The sequence below is a fragment of the Canis aureus genome, chromosome 18 (assembly GCF_053574225.1).
Source record: "Canis aureus isolate CA01 chromosome 18, VMU_Caureus_v.1.0, whole genome shotgun sequence".
Lineage (NCBI taxonomy): Eukaryota > Metazoa > Chordata > Mammalia > Carnivora > Canidae > Canis > Canis aureus.
In genome coordinates this window covers 25,454,190-25,468,623 of record NC_135628.1, presented here as the reverse complement: position 1 = coordinate 25,468,623, position 14,434 = coordinate 25,454,190, and the positions used below count along the sequence as shown (strand labels likewise).

Here is a 14,434-nt window from a genome sequence, read left to right as displayed (position 1 = left end):
CTTCCAATGGATAGTCTTTCCTCCTTTATCGAATATTAGTTGCCCATAAAGTTCAGGGTCCACTTCTGGATTCTCTATTCTGTTCCACTGATCTATGTGTCTGTTTTTGTGCCAGTACCACACTGTCTTGATGACCACAGCTTTGTAGTACAACCTGAAATCTGGCATTGTGATGCCCCCAGATATGGTTTTCTTTTTTAAAATTCCCCTGGCTATTCGGGGTCTTTTCTGATTCCACACAAATCTTAAAATAATTTGTTCTAACTCTCTGAAGAAAGTCCATGGTATTTTGATAGGGATTGCATTAAACGTGTATATTGCCCTGGGTAACATTGACATTTTCACAATATTAATTCTGCCAATCCATGAGCATGGAATATTTTTCCATCTCTTTGTGTCTTCCTCAATTTCTTTCAGAAGTGTTCTATAGTTTTGAGGGTATAGATCCTTTACATCTTTGGTGAGGTTTATTCCTAGGTATCTTATGCTTTTGGGTGCAATTGTAAATGGGATGGACTCCTTAATTTCTCTTTCTTCAGTCTCATTGTTAGTGTATAGAAATGCCACTGACTTCTGGGCATTGATTTTGTATCCTGCCACGCTACCGAATTGCTGTATGAGTTCTAGCAATCTTGGGGTGGAGACTTTTGGGTTTTCTATGTAGAGTATCATGTCATCGGCGAAGAGGGAGAGTTTGACTTCTTCTTTGCCAATTTGAATGCCTTTAATGTCTTTTTGTTGTCTGATTGCTGAGGCTAGGACTTCCAGTACTATGTTGAATAGCAGTGGTGAGAGTGGACATCCCTGTCTTGTTCCTGATCTTAGGGGAAAGGCTCCCAGTGCTTCCCCATTGAGAATGATATTTGCTGTGGGCTTTTCGTAGATGGCTTTTAAGATGTCGAGGAATGTTCCCTCTATCCCTACACTCTGAAGAGTTTTGATCAGGAATGGATGCTGTATTTTGTCAAATGCTTTCTCTGCATCCAATGAGAGGATCATATGGTTCTTGGTTTTTGTCTTGCTGATATGATGAATCACATTGATTGTTTTACGGGTGTTGAACCAGCCTTGTGTCCCAGGGATAAATCCTACTTGGTCATGGTGAATAATTTTCTTAATGTACTGTTGGATCCTATTGGCCAGTATCTTGTTGAGAATTTTTGCATCCATGTTCATCAGGGATATTGGTCTGTAATTCTCCTTTTTGGCGGGGTCTTTGTCTGGCTTTGGAATTAAGGTGATGCTGGCTTCATAGAACGAATTTGGAAGTACTCCATCTCTTTCTATCTTTCCAAACAGCTTTAGGAGGATAGGTATGATTTCTTCTTTAAACGTTTGATAAAATTCTCCTGGGAAGCCATCTGGCCCTGGACTCTTGTGTCTTGGGAGGTTTTTGATGACTGCTTCAATTTCCTCCCTGGTTATTGGCCTGTTCAGGTTTTCTATTTCTTCCTGTTCCAGTTTTGGTAGTTTGTGGCTTTCCAGGAATGCGTCCATTTCTTCTAGATTGCCTAATTTATTGGCGTATAGCTGTTCATAATATGTTTTTAAAATCGTTTGTATTTCCTTGGTGTTGGTAGTGATCTCTCCTTTCTCATTCATGATTTTATTAATTTGAGTCTTCTCTCTCTTCTTTTTAATAAGGCTGGCTAATGGTTTATCTATCTTATTAATTCTTTCAAAGAACCAACTCCTGGTTCTGTTGATCTGTTCCACAGTTCTTCTGGTCTCGATTTCGTTGAGTTCTGCTCGAATCTTTATTAGCTCCCTTCTTCTCTTGGGTGTAGGATCTATTTGCTGTTTTTTCTCTAGCTCCTTTATGTGTAAGGTTAGCTTTTGTATTTGAGTTCTTTCCAGTTTTTGAATGGATGCTTGTATTGCGATGTATTTCCCCCTTAGGACTGCTTTTGCTGCATCCCAAAGATTTTGAACGGTTGTATCTTCATTCTCATTAGTTTCCATGAATCTTTTTAATTCTTCCTTAATTTCCTGGTTGACCCTTTTATCTTTTAGCAGGATGGTCCTTAACCTCCATGTGTTTGAGGTCCTTCCAAACTTCTTGTTGTGATTTAGTTCTAATTTCAAGGCATTATGGTCCGAGAATATGCAGGGGACAATCCCAATCTTTTGGTATCGGTTCAGACCCGATTTGTGACCCAATATGTGGTCTATTCTGGAGAAAGTTCCATGTGCGCTTGAGAAGAATGTGTATTCAGTTGAGTTTGGATGTAAAGTTCTGTAGATATCTGTGAAATCCATCTGGTCCAGTGTATCATTTAAAGCTCTCGTTTCTTTGGAGATGTTTTGCTTAGAAGACCTATCGAGTATAGAAAGAGCTAGATTGAAGTCACCAAGTATAAGTGTATTATTATCTAAGTATTTCTTCACTTTGGTTAATAATTGATTTATATATTTGGCAGCTCCCACATTTGGAGCATATATATTGAGGATTGTTAAGTCCTCTTGTTGAATAGATCCTTTAAGTATGATATAGTGTCCTTCTTCATCTCTCACTACAGTCTTTGGGGTAAATTTTAGTTTATCTGATATAAGGATGGCTACCCCTGCTTTCTTTTGAGGACCATTCGAATGGTAAATGGTTCTCCAACCTTTTATTTTCAGGCTGTAGGTGTCCTTCTGTCTAAAATGAGTCTCTTGTAGACAGCAAATAGATGGGTCCTGCTTTTTTATCCAGTCTGAAACCCTGCGCCTTTTGATGGGGTCATTAAGCCCGTTCACATTCAGAGTTACTATTGAGAGATATGAGTTTAGTGTCATATGATATCTATTCAGTCTTTGTTTTTGTGGACTGTTCCACTGAACTTCTTCTTAAAGGGGAATTTTAAGAGGCCCCCTTAAAATTTCTTGCAGAGCTGGTTTGGAGGTCACATATTCTTTTAGTTGCTGCCTGTCTTGGAAGCTCTTTATCTCTCCTTCCATTTTGAATGAGAGCCTTGCTGGATAAAGTATTCTTGGTTGCATGTTCTTTTCATTTAGGACCCTGAATATATCCTGCCAGCCCTTTCTGGCCTGCCAGGTCTCTGTGGAGAGGTCTGCTGTTACCCTAATACTCCTCCCCATAAAAGTCAGGGATTTCTTGTCTCTTGCTGCTTTAAGGATCTTCTCCTTATCTTTGGAATTTGCAAGCTTCACAATTAAATGTCGAGGTGTTGAACGGTTTTTATTGATTTTAGGGGGGGATCTCTCTATTTCCTGGATCTGAATGCCTGTTTCCCTTCCCAGATTAGGAAAGTTTTCAGCTAGAATTTGTTCAAATACATATTCTGGCCCTCTGTCCCTTTCGGCGCCCTCGGGAACCCCAATTAAACGTAGGTTTTTCTTCCTCAGGCTGTCGTTTATTTCCCTTAATCTATCTTCATGGTCTTTTAATTGTTTGTCTCTTTTTTCCTCAGTTTCCCTCTTTGCTGTCAACTTGTCTTCTAGGTCACTCACTCGTTCTTCCACCTCGTTAACCCTGGTCGTTAGGACTTCTAGTTTGGATTGCATCTCGTTCAATTGGTTTTTAATTTCTGCCTGATTAGCTCTAAATTCTGCAGTCATGAAGTCTCTTGAGTCCTTTATACTTTTTTCTAGAGCCACCAGTAGCTGTATAATAGTGCTTCTGAATTGGCTTTCTGACATTGAATTGTAATCCAGATTTTGTAACTCTGTGGGAGAGAGGACTGTTTCTGGTTCTTTCTTTTGAGGTGAGGTTTTCCTTCTAGTCATTTTGCTCAGTGCAGAGTGGCCAAAAGCAAGTTGTATTGGGAAAAAGAGAAAAAGAGAGGAGAGAAAGAAGGAAAGAAAAGAGAAAGAGAAAAAAAAAGGGAAGAAAAAGAAAAAAAAACGAAAAGAAAAAAAAAAAAAAAAGAAGAAAAAGAGAAAGAAAAAGAAAGGAGAAAAAAAGGGGGTGGGGGAAGGAAACAAATCAAAAAGCAAAACAAAACAAAAACAAAAACAAAAACAAACAAACAAAAAAAGAACCACCGGGGAGTATCTTCTGATTCTGTGTTCTTTAAGTCCCTTGGCTTCTCCTGGAAGTTGTCCGTCTAGCTGGTGTTCTGGGGGAGGGGCCTGTTGTGCTGATTTTCAGGTGTGAGCAGTTGGGGGAGCTGCTGTGCCCCTGCCTGGTGCAGGGCTCGGTGGGGGTTGTTTACCCCGTGAGGCCGCAGGAGGAACAGCCCCAGTGGCGGGGCAGCTCTGGAAACCTGGATTCAGCTCCGGCAGGAACTCCGTCTGCAGGGCCTGGAGGCTCCGGGCGGGGCCGCTGATCTGCTCAGCTGGGGCAGGAGCGTCCTTGCTGTCCTGGGCCCTCCCGGCCTCTGCCTGTCCCAGAGGAGGCCGGATCCTGGGCTGTGTCCCGGCGCCCTGTGCTCCGGAGCCTGCGCTGGTGGATTCGCGCTCCCGGGCCGCGCAACCCCCTCCGCGGAGCTGCCGCCCGAGCCCCTCCAAGCTGCTCCTGGAACCGCGCAGCCCCCTCCGCACGGAGCCTCTTCCTCTGCCCGAGCCCCGCCGAGCTGCTCCCGGGGCCCCGCAGCCCCCTCCGCGGAGCCGCCGCCCGAGCCCCCCGAGCTGCTCCGGGTCCCGCCGTGCGCGCTGCAGCCCTTAGGGAGCTCGGCGCACTCTCCTGGGCGCGCAGTTGCTCTGTTACTGTCCCCGGGAGCCCGAGGGCCTCCTCGCCCTCCTGGTCCTGCTCCAACTCCCCACGAGCCCCTTTCCGCCCGGGAAGGTCGGTGCAGCTCCTGCTCCTCCGGGTCGGGGCTCTCCTGTCCTGGGGACACTCGCCCCGGCCTCAGCCCGGCTCCTCGCGGGGCCCCTCCCCCTTGGAGGCCTTTGTTCCTTTATTTCTTTTTCCCCGTCTTCCTACCTTGATAGAAGCGCGAACTCTTCTCACTGTAGCATTCCAGCTGGTCTCTCTTTAAATCTCAGGCCGAATTCATAGATTTTCAGGATAATTTGAAGGTTTTCTAGGTAGTTTGGTGGAGACAGGTGATTTGGAGACCCTACTCCTCCGCCATCTTGCTCCTCCCTCTTAGCAGTACTTTTAATTCAGCCCCTTAAACATTAAATAGATTCAGAGAATGAAGGGTACTTGTGTCATTTACACATTCAGGAATTTCAGGTTTAGTGTTTTGATTCTTTTAATTTTGTTCAAATCTTGAGTAGAGATCCCCTGATTTACTTATGTTACTAAAGAAGTCTTTGTATTGTTTACTTTTGGAGAGAAAATATCCTTCATGTACATCTTTAGGAAAATAGGGCGTTGGTTTTATATTTAGCAGGCTTTAAGTTACAAGTGGATTTTTAAAAGTGACTGATTTCCTCTTAGGGCAATAGCTCTATGATTCTAGTCAATGCCACTTGGATGAGGAAGCTAAGTAGGTAATTTTTTTTTCATGGACATTAATAATTAAATTGCAATTAACCATATATGGTTTTATTATAAAAATAACTTTCTAGTTAGTTAATTTATTGATATCCATGCTTTTATTAAAAGTACTTTCATTATCTATTGAAATAAGGATTTTTAAAAATAGTTATAACATCCTCTCGTAAGTTTCCAGTATTATCAATCTTGCTCAAACTTAAGTTTTTTTTAAGTTTTCATAGATTCTCTTCCCACAGGTGACCATTGATAACATATTGGCATATTGACATCAAACATTTTTCCTCTTTCTTTGTGAATGTGTAGACATCTATCTGTCCCTCTCTGTATAAATATGTGTCAGTGTGCAGCTGTTTACATAAATGTGTATTTGTGCTGATATCTATCAATATTTCTAAATATATAGAAAATTTTTTTACATTTCATACATTTTGTTATTTTGTATTTTCACTCAATATAATATTTACCTTTTTTCTTGCTGTAAATAAATATCAAATTGACAATAAAAATGGCCAAATAGAATTCTTTTATTATATGGGTATGCAGAATTGTTTCTTCCTTCTCTAGGGCTACTCTGATAGTCTGAGGGCTGATCAAGTACTATTCCAGGTTCTGTGGTTCCAGCAGTGAAGGTTTTGATTTTATGGTGCTTATGTTGTGGTTAACTGTTAGTAGATCTTACCTCTTCCTCACAAAGTACCTTGGAAATCTTTATTCTGATCTTCACTTTCTACTTTACATGCTGCTATTTCATTTAATTTTCTTAAAAGATTTTATTTACTTTTAGGGAGAAAGCATGAGCAGGGGAAGGGGCAGAGGGAGAGAATCTCAAGCATACTGTGCTTAATGTGGAGCCAGATGTGGGCCTTGATCTCATGACTCTGAGGTCATGACCGGGGCCGAAAACCAGTCAGACACTTAACCGACTGAGCCACGCAGGCAGCCCTAATGTAAAATTTTTTTTTTTTTTTTACTCCATTTCTTGTTTTAGAATCCATTTCCCTTCTTCCTATAGTATATCTTTTAGTGGTTTGTGCAGCTGATGGATGATAAGTAGGACATTGGCTGAATCCTTGTCTTTCTTTTGAATTCTTTACAGTTAAGGCCTAAAATTCTAAGTTGAGAATTATGTTCTTTCAGAATTTGAAAAATACTCTGTTACTTTATGGCCTTCATTGTTGTAAACGTTCAGGTCAAATTATTTTTCCTTCATAAGCAATCTGTCTTTGGTCTTTGGCTGCTTTTATGATTTTTTTTCTTTTTTGTGATTGTATTTTACTGTATATACTTGTAGATTTTTTTCTCCCTGCTTTTAAAATTTAGCCTGCTAAGGACTCTGTGAACTTTTTGAATCTTCAGTTTCATGTCTGTCTACAATTTTGGAAGATTCCTCTCCATTTCTTTTTGGATCAATGCCTTTCTTCCATTTGCTCTATTTTCTTCATTGAGAAATTTATCTGCTATATGTTGAGCCTTTCCATGCCATCCTTCCTGTCTTTTAACCTCTATCTCATATTTTCAAACCCTGTGGGGTTTTTGTGCTATAATTGAGGTAATTTTTTGAATAGCTTATTATTAAATAATCTCTGCACCCGCTGTGGGCCTCACATGCACAATCCCAGGATTAGGAGTTGCGTGCTCTACTGACTGTGCCAACCAGGTGCCCCTTAGGTGACTTGTAGAATCTATCTTCCATTTCACTAACTTTTTTTCTTAGAGATTATGATTAAGAAAAAAGTATTGAGGTCCATATTATGTGGTTTCAAATGTCATCTCTACCATCAGTTTATTAGTTGTGCTGCCTTGGGCAACTTATCTAACCACGTTGTGCCTCAGTGTTACAGTAATAATAATAGCACCTATATTCACAATATTAAGATTAATTAATATACTTATTAATTAGGATTAGTTATGACTAGAATTAGTTAATATATTTGAAATACAATTTAAAAGTGTCTGACAAACCAGGCAGAATTTAGAATTCCACTAATTAACCAACTGGGTGGCTCAGTTGGTTAAGTATCCAACTCTTAACTTTGTGTTAGCTGTTGTTACTCTTAAGAAAGTGACAATAACAATGGTGTCTAATGTGATGCATAATTAATTTATTCCCCCAATTTATCATAACATTAAAAAATATACAAAAAAATTGAATTGTATAATGATGTGCAAACCTAACACCAAGATTCTACAAAGAACATATTTTCTTTATCACATTATCTATGCTATATCCACCCCGCTATAGATCCCTCAGTCCACCTTATATTTATGACTCATTTCAAGGGAAATTGCAGATGCCAGTAATCTTAACCTATAAATATTTTAGTATAAATATTCATTTCATCCGTTGAGTTTTGATTATTGTATCTCAATTTCCCAAAGTTCTTTTTGGTTCTTTAAAAATCAGTTTAGGATGACTTACCCCACCCCCCTTATAATGTCTTGTTTCTTCATTATGGTTTATATTTTTTTTCTGAATTCTTTGAAAGAGACATTTATAATAGTCTCATTTAGACTGTTGTAATGCTAGTTCTTTTAAGGCTGGTTCTTCTTTTAAACTGAATTTTTTTGTGTGTTCATTTTTAAAGTTGATGTAGGTTTAGTCTTTCTGTACAAATTCTGTGCGCCCTAGAGAGAGCATGTGTCCCCATAGTGCTTTTCTTCCATGCCTCTTCTAGGTCTCCACAGGTTTTGTGGATGCTGGATTAATTTTGGGGTTGATTACTCAGTCAAGGATTTCCAGATCACATGGCATGGGCTTGAAGTTTTGATATCTCTAAAGGGACTTTTTCCCTCTCCAAAGGCTTTCATCTTGCTTCTCTGAGCTGGTGGGTAGAATTTTTCTAGAGCCCTTTACTGGACTGTGTAAGACTCTAAGAATCTCAGCTACATTTCAGCATCTCAGTTCCGACTCCCAGCCTTGCTCAGGGAGTGTAAGAGGCCGGAGACAGAAATGTTGCATTCCCAGGTGGCAGTTTAAACCTCAGTCCCCAGATGTTTGAATCTGTACCCAAATCCTACATTAGGCTGCCATGACATTTGCATGTTAACCACATTCTACTTTGAGATACATTCCTGGCATCAGGGACTATCACACACTCCCTCCCTCCCTCTTCTCCTCCTTCCATCCCCTTGTCTCCTTCCACCTTTCTCATGTTTTGTTATAGACTTTGCATGTGGGTGTATTTTTTACTTTATTTACAAGTTTGTGTGTATGTGTGTATGTTAATGAAGGAGTTGTCCATTCATCTTAATCCAGTGTGTTGCAGGGGGTCTATTATTACTACTACTTAATACTACTTAAACCTTAACGATGAGGTTGGTTTCTTAATTTTAGCTATCATTAATAATACTTCAGTAACTAGCCTTGTATATGCGTATATACATGTTGTACATATTTTTATTTTTTCAGGATAAGCTTCTAGAAGTAAGATTGCTAGGTCAAAGAGTATGCCTCTTTTAAGCCTTTGGAACATTGTGCAAATTTACCTTCCCGGTAGCACTGTAAGAGAAGTGTCCACTCTCTCCCCTGTCAGCAACATTGGGTTCCTTCTTTTTATTCTTAGAGCTAAAGTTGTTCATATCCCAGAAGCTCAGCATATTCCACTAATTAACAGAATTTAGGGTTTTTTCTCCCTTAAGATAGTTTTAAAGTTTTCCATTCTGTTCAAGAGTTATGTAATATTTTCATGCTGAATGGGAAGCAAACAAGAAAGGTTTATGAAGAAGGCATTTATCTGCTTAATTATGAAACACTTCTAGCACAAATTGAAATGTTTGACAGACCAGCCAACAGATGCCTTCCATACAGTGTTTCAATTTTGCAACTGATACTAATATGCATTTTAGAGAAACTAACATTTGAACACTGTTGAAGCTGTAGTGTGGTTCATGAGAAGTGTGTTCATCTGAATTGAAACCCCTTTAGAGTTCTCTATTCAAAAATGGATGTAACCATCTGCTAGAGTTTGTTTTTAATTAAAATTACTTGTGCTAATACTGTGAGCAGTTTTTTAAAATGAACGTTAGTCCTTTAAAATCGCTTCATTTTAAACTGAGATCAGAGTTGGCCATAATTGATGATCTACCTATACGAGAAATTTCTTTGCTTGCTCCTCACATTAATATGTGTAAAATATTACACTTATAGTAAATTTAATTTCTCAGATTTGTGGGGTCCTTGGCCAAAATATTTTGTTTTGGAGGCTTGGGATCTGGTAAGAAGGATTTCCTGCTCTAACTTTATTATTAAGCCCCGTGAAAATCATCAAAGAAGAGATGGAAACATTTTGGACTTGAAAAGCTTAATTGCTACTGTGCTGGGACATGACCCAGAATCCTCTCAGTAAGACTCAAGATGAGCAATATAAAATCATCCATCCCCTCTTCCACAAGGACTAAGAAATATATATAAGAAAGAGACTAATTTTGCTTCTTAGGGCTGGTGTTTGGCCTCATTTTTAGTCATTGAGAAATTCTTTCACAACCAATTGGATACAATGTTGACAGTATTCCTACCTTATTCCAATTTTATTGCATTAATAGGAAAGCCTATGAAGCCCGAAGCTACTCAGTGTATATTGGACACAAATTTTTGTTTACACCTCTCTAGAAAAGTATGATCTGATAGCTTCATGCTTTGTAATATAGCAGGAACCCATGAGTGGAGCACATATTCTTTACCCCCCTCTGATCTATTAAAAGACGCTAGGTCATCTTTTCCATAATTTACCAATTTAGGAGACTTTTATTCAATCTTTTGTGAATCAGACAGTACCCAGTCTAATAGAAATGAGCACCAGAGAGCTGATAAAGCAAAGGACTTTTATTTTTTTTAAAGATTTTATTTATTTATTCATGAGAGACACACAGAGAGAGGCAGAGATGTTGGCAGAGGGAGAAGCAAGCTCCCTGAGGTGAGCCCCATGCGGGGGGCTCGACCTCAGGACCCCAGCATCACACCCTGAGCCAAAGGCAGACGCTCAACCACTAAGCCATCTAGGTGCCCCAAAGCAAGAGATTTTTATAGTCCCACTGAGCAGGAACAAGGAAATTACACTGGGCATTTGCTGATTGGTTAAATCGGGTTGACTTTCCTCCTATGAATCAAAAGGAAGTCTTAGATCTGGATCAGGTAACTTGCACTGAGCAGGCAGGTGCTGAGTCATTGACCTAGGGCTGCCTCTCTGAGAAAGCTGACCACAGAAACTTAAGTTTTGGTTTGCTAACACAGGGCTTAGCATGAGCGACTCCATCTTGGGCTCAACCAGGTTACTTTAGCACAGCCAAAATTTTATGGAATGACAAGGGAGCAATAAAATCATATTTGGATATGCTGGACCAGATATTTTGAGGAATGCCTAGAAGTTGATGACAGATGAAATTGATCATTAAGAGCAGAGAAAACCACAGGTAAAACAAAAAGAGACTATTACAGTGATAAGCTTATTTTATCCAATGAAATTCCAGGGAAATGACAGACTCAGATTCAATAAATAAAAAATATTGTGGGGTCCATGGTCATGGATAAAGAGTAAATGGAGAAGAGGTGGACAGTTGGAACCTTCTGTCTCCTGTATAGCCTAAGAGATTTATCAATGGGTATGTTTGCTCCGAGGATAAAGCCCTGAGAAGTGCGTCATAAATACTGTGAGGTGTCTACTGGGAACTTCTGCTATTACTACATCTTGACCCTAGAGCTCTATTTGGGCAGCTTTTTCAATTAGCAATAATCGCGCCTCGGATAAACCTCATTGGCTACAATACTGCTACTATGCAAAGCTTGGGCAGCTTTTTCTTTTTCTTTCTTTCTTTTTTTTTTTTTTTTTGGCAGCTTTTTCTTTGAAGGGTGGGATAGAAATATTTTAGGGGTTTTTGGCTATATAGTTTCTTTCACATCTACTCATTTCTGCTATTGTAGTAGAGAAGAAGCCATAGGCAGTTTTTAAATGAATAGACATGTTAAGATTCCAATAAAACTTTATTTATAAAAACCAGAGTGAACCAGATTTGTCTAGTGGCCTGTGGCTTGCCAACCCCTGTTCTAGAGAAAGTAGCAGAACAGATTCTGAAGTAACTCAGGATCTCTACAGTGACAGATATAATAGAAAAAGAGATTTATTACACATATGTGGTGTGATTCCAGTCTGATCCATAAATCCAGGAATTATTTCTTTGAATAGACCATAACAACAAATTTTTGCAGTTAAAAGGACAAAGCAAAAAAAAAAAAAAAAAAGAAAGAAAAGAAAAAGAGAGAGAAAAGATCAGGGAAAGGAACCATAATTTCCTATGAGAAGAGATTTTAAAAAGATCGTATAACACTATGTGTGACTTAATATTTTATGCTAAATATTAAGTCTGAAATTTAAATTAAATGGATGATTTTCCATGAACATTGTTTCTGAAATAAATTCAAAATGAGGTGGAGACTAGACCAGTAACCACAGAAGTAATTGAAGTGATAATCAAGGTAGTTGAATTTGCATCCCTAGCCCTAAAGTTGAGCCCCACTACAGTGGTTTTATCAGATATTAAAAAAAAGATAAATACCATGTTATATCACCTGTTCTAGAGTGTAGAAAAAGATGGATTTTTTTTACTCATTTTGTAAAGTTCTAAGAAACTTGATAGAAAAAGTGGGCATTGATAAAGTACAAAAGAAAATTCTGTTGGCCAATCTCATTAATTAATCTATCCTCTTTTTGGTCTGGATTTTTCACTTATTGTTAGGAGACCATCTTTTGTGGATCTCAAATTTTGTACATTTTTTTGAGCAGAGGTACTTAACCACTTTTGTTGTAGACTATCTTCCAAGATTATTTGTTATACAAACATTCTTGGGAGATAGCCTCTGTAGTGTTTTCTCTCTAGAGCAAAAGGTAGATTGGCTTACTGTCCAGTATAATAAATTTAAAAATCTCCAGGGCAAAGTTCAGACATGGTTACTATCTGTGAGAAAAGATTTTGGGTTCCTTAAACTCAAGGTTCCTCTCCTGTAACACAACTCACTGTGTATATAAGCATTATGTGGCTCTTTTGGGGTTATCCTTTAAAAGTTGGGGATTGGAAACTGGTGCAAATGCTGATACTTTGATACTGCTTAATACTGTCAGTGTGACTAATAAACTGTCCTTTATCTGCGACCCAGAGGCTCTGTGTCTTCTGCTAACATCCCTTTAGCAGTACCAGGCTGACTTTAGCGTGCAAGTAAAATCTCAGACCAAAAAAAAAAAAATAAATAAATAAATAAAATAAAGTCTCAGACCATTCTCATTTCTTAAGCATGTTGTTGCATGTGTTAAAAGTTCATTCTTTTTTTGTTGCTGAGTATTCCATTGTATAACTCTACCACCCTTTGTTTATCCATTCTTTTGATTGACATTGGGGCTTCCAATTTGAGGCTACTATTTCTAAAGCTGCTTGGCACTTTCTTGCCCAATTCTTTTGATACACATAGATTTTCCTTTCTCCCGGATAAAGTATCTAAAAGTGAAATGGCTGAATCATAGAGAAGATATATGTTTACCCCTTTAAAAAACTGCCAGACAGGTCTCTATTGTTCCATTCCCATTAACTAGGTGACACAATTCTAGTTGCTTCATATACTACCAGTATTGGGTGTCATCAGTCAATACTGATGATTGCAGGCATTCTAGAGGGTGAGAAATAGTATCTCATTGTGGTTTTAATTGGCTTATCTCTAATATTTAAAGATGTTGAGTAATGTCACATGTTTTTTGGCATTCATATATCTTTTATTGTGAAGTGTCTGTCCAAATAACTTGCCTGTTTTTTTGTTTTTGTTTTTTTTTTTTAAATTGGGATGTTTGTCTTTTTATTGTTAGAGTATTTTTTTCCAGTTTGTTTTTGTTTTAATTTTATTTAAATTCAACTAATTATACTGTTTATTGGTTTCAGAGGTAAAGGTCAGTGATTTGTCAGTCTTATGTAACACCCAATGCTCATTATATCATGTGCCCTCCTTAATGCCCATCACCCAGTTACCCCATCTCCCCATTCACCTCCCCTCCAGCAACCCTCAGTTCGTTTCCTATGGTTGATAGTCTTTTATGGTTTGTCTCCCTCTCTGATTTTGTCTTATTTTTTCCTCTCTTCCCCATGATCCTCTGTTTTGTTTCTTAAATGCCACATAATGAGTGCGATCATATAATTGTCTTTCTCTGACTGACCTATTTCGCTTAGCATAATATCCTCTAGTTCTATCCACATCATTGCAAATGTCAAATTTTCATTCTTTTTCATTCTTTTTGATAGCCAAGTAGTATTCCATTATGTGTATGTATGTATGTGTGTGTGTGTGTGTGTGTATATATATATGTATATACACACACACACATCTTCTTTATCCATTCATCTGTTGATGGGCTCTTTCCATAGTTTGGCTATTGGGAGCTGGTGCCCCTTTGGATCACTGCATTTGTGTCTTTGGGTTAAATACCCAGTAGTGCAATTACAGGGTCTTAAGATAGTTCTATTTTCAACTCCCTGAGCAACCTTCACACTGTTTCCAAAGTGGGGGCACCAGTTTGCATTCCCACCAACAGTGTACAAGGGTTCCCCTTTGGTTGGAGGATTTCTTTATATGGTTACCGTTCCTGGGAAGGAAATGAACAGATGGCTCATTTTATTAATGGTACATTTTGTGAATGGAATGTTTTCATTTTAATGTATAGTGTGTCAAGTTTTTCTACTGTGGTTGATAATTATTATGTCAGGTATAAGAAATTCTTGCCTATCACAGTGTCATAAAAAGATTCACCTGTTTCCTTCTTGGTGCTTTATGGTTCTGGGTTTTTCATTTTGATCTGTGATCCATATGTAAATCTTTTTCTGTTCCGTTGTATTAACTTGGCACCTTGGTCAAAGCCAATTGATTGTGTGTGTGTGTGTGTGTGTCTATATATATATAGACATATATATATATATATATATATATAGACATATATATATATATATATATATATATGGGTCTGTTTCCAGACTCTCCTGTTGTATTCATCTCTTTTGTATCTTTATGCCAAATCC

The 14,434-nt window shown here is 38.5% G+C and overlaps 1 protein-coding gene and 1 pseudogene across 1 annotated transcript in view; one reads left to right on the top strand and one right to left on the bottom strand.

Moving 5' to 3' along the window:
- The window catches only part of DNAH11 (dynein axonemal heavy chain 11), a 324,061-nt gene that overhangs the window by 94,845 nt on the left and 214,782 nt on the right, over positions 1-14,434 (top strand). The gene's annotated exons all lie outside the window — the stretch shown is intronic.
- Positions 11,010-11,169, bottom strand: LOC144289249 (U4 spliceosomal RNA; annotated as a pseudogene).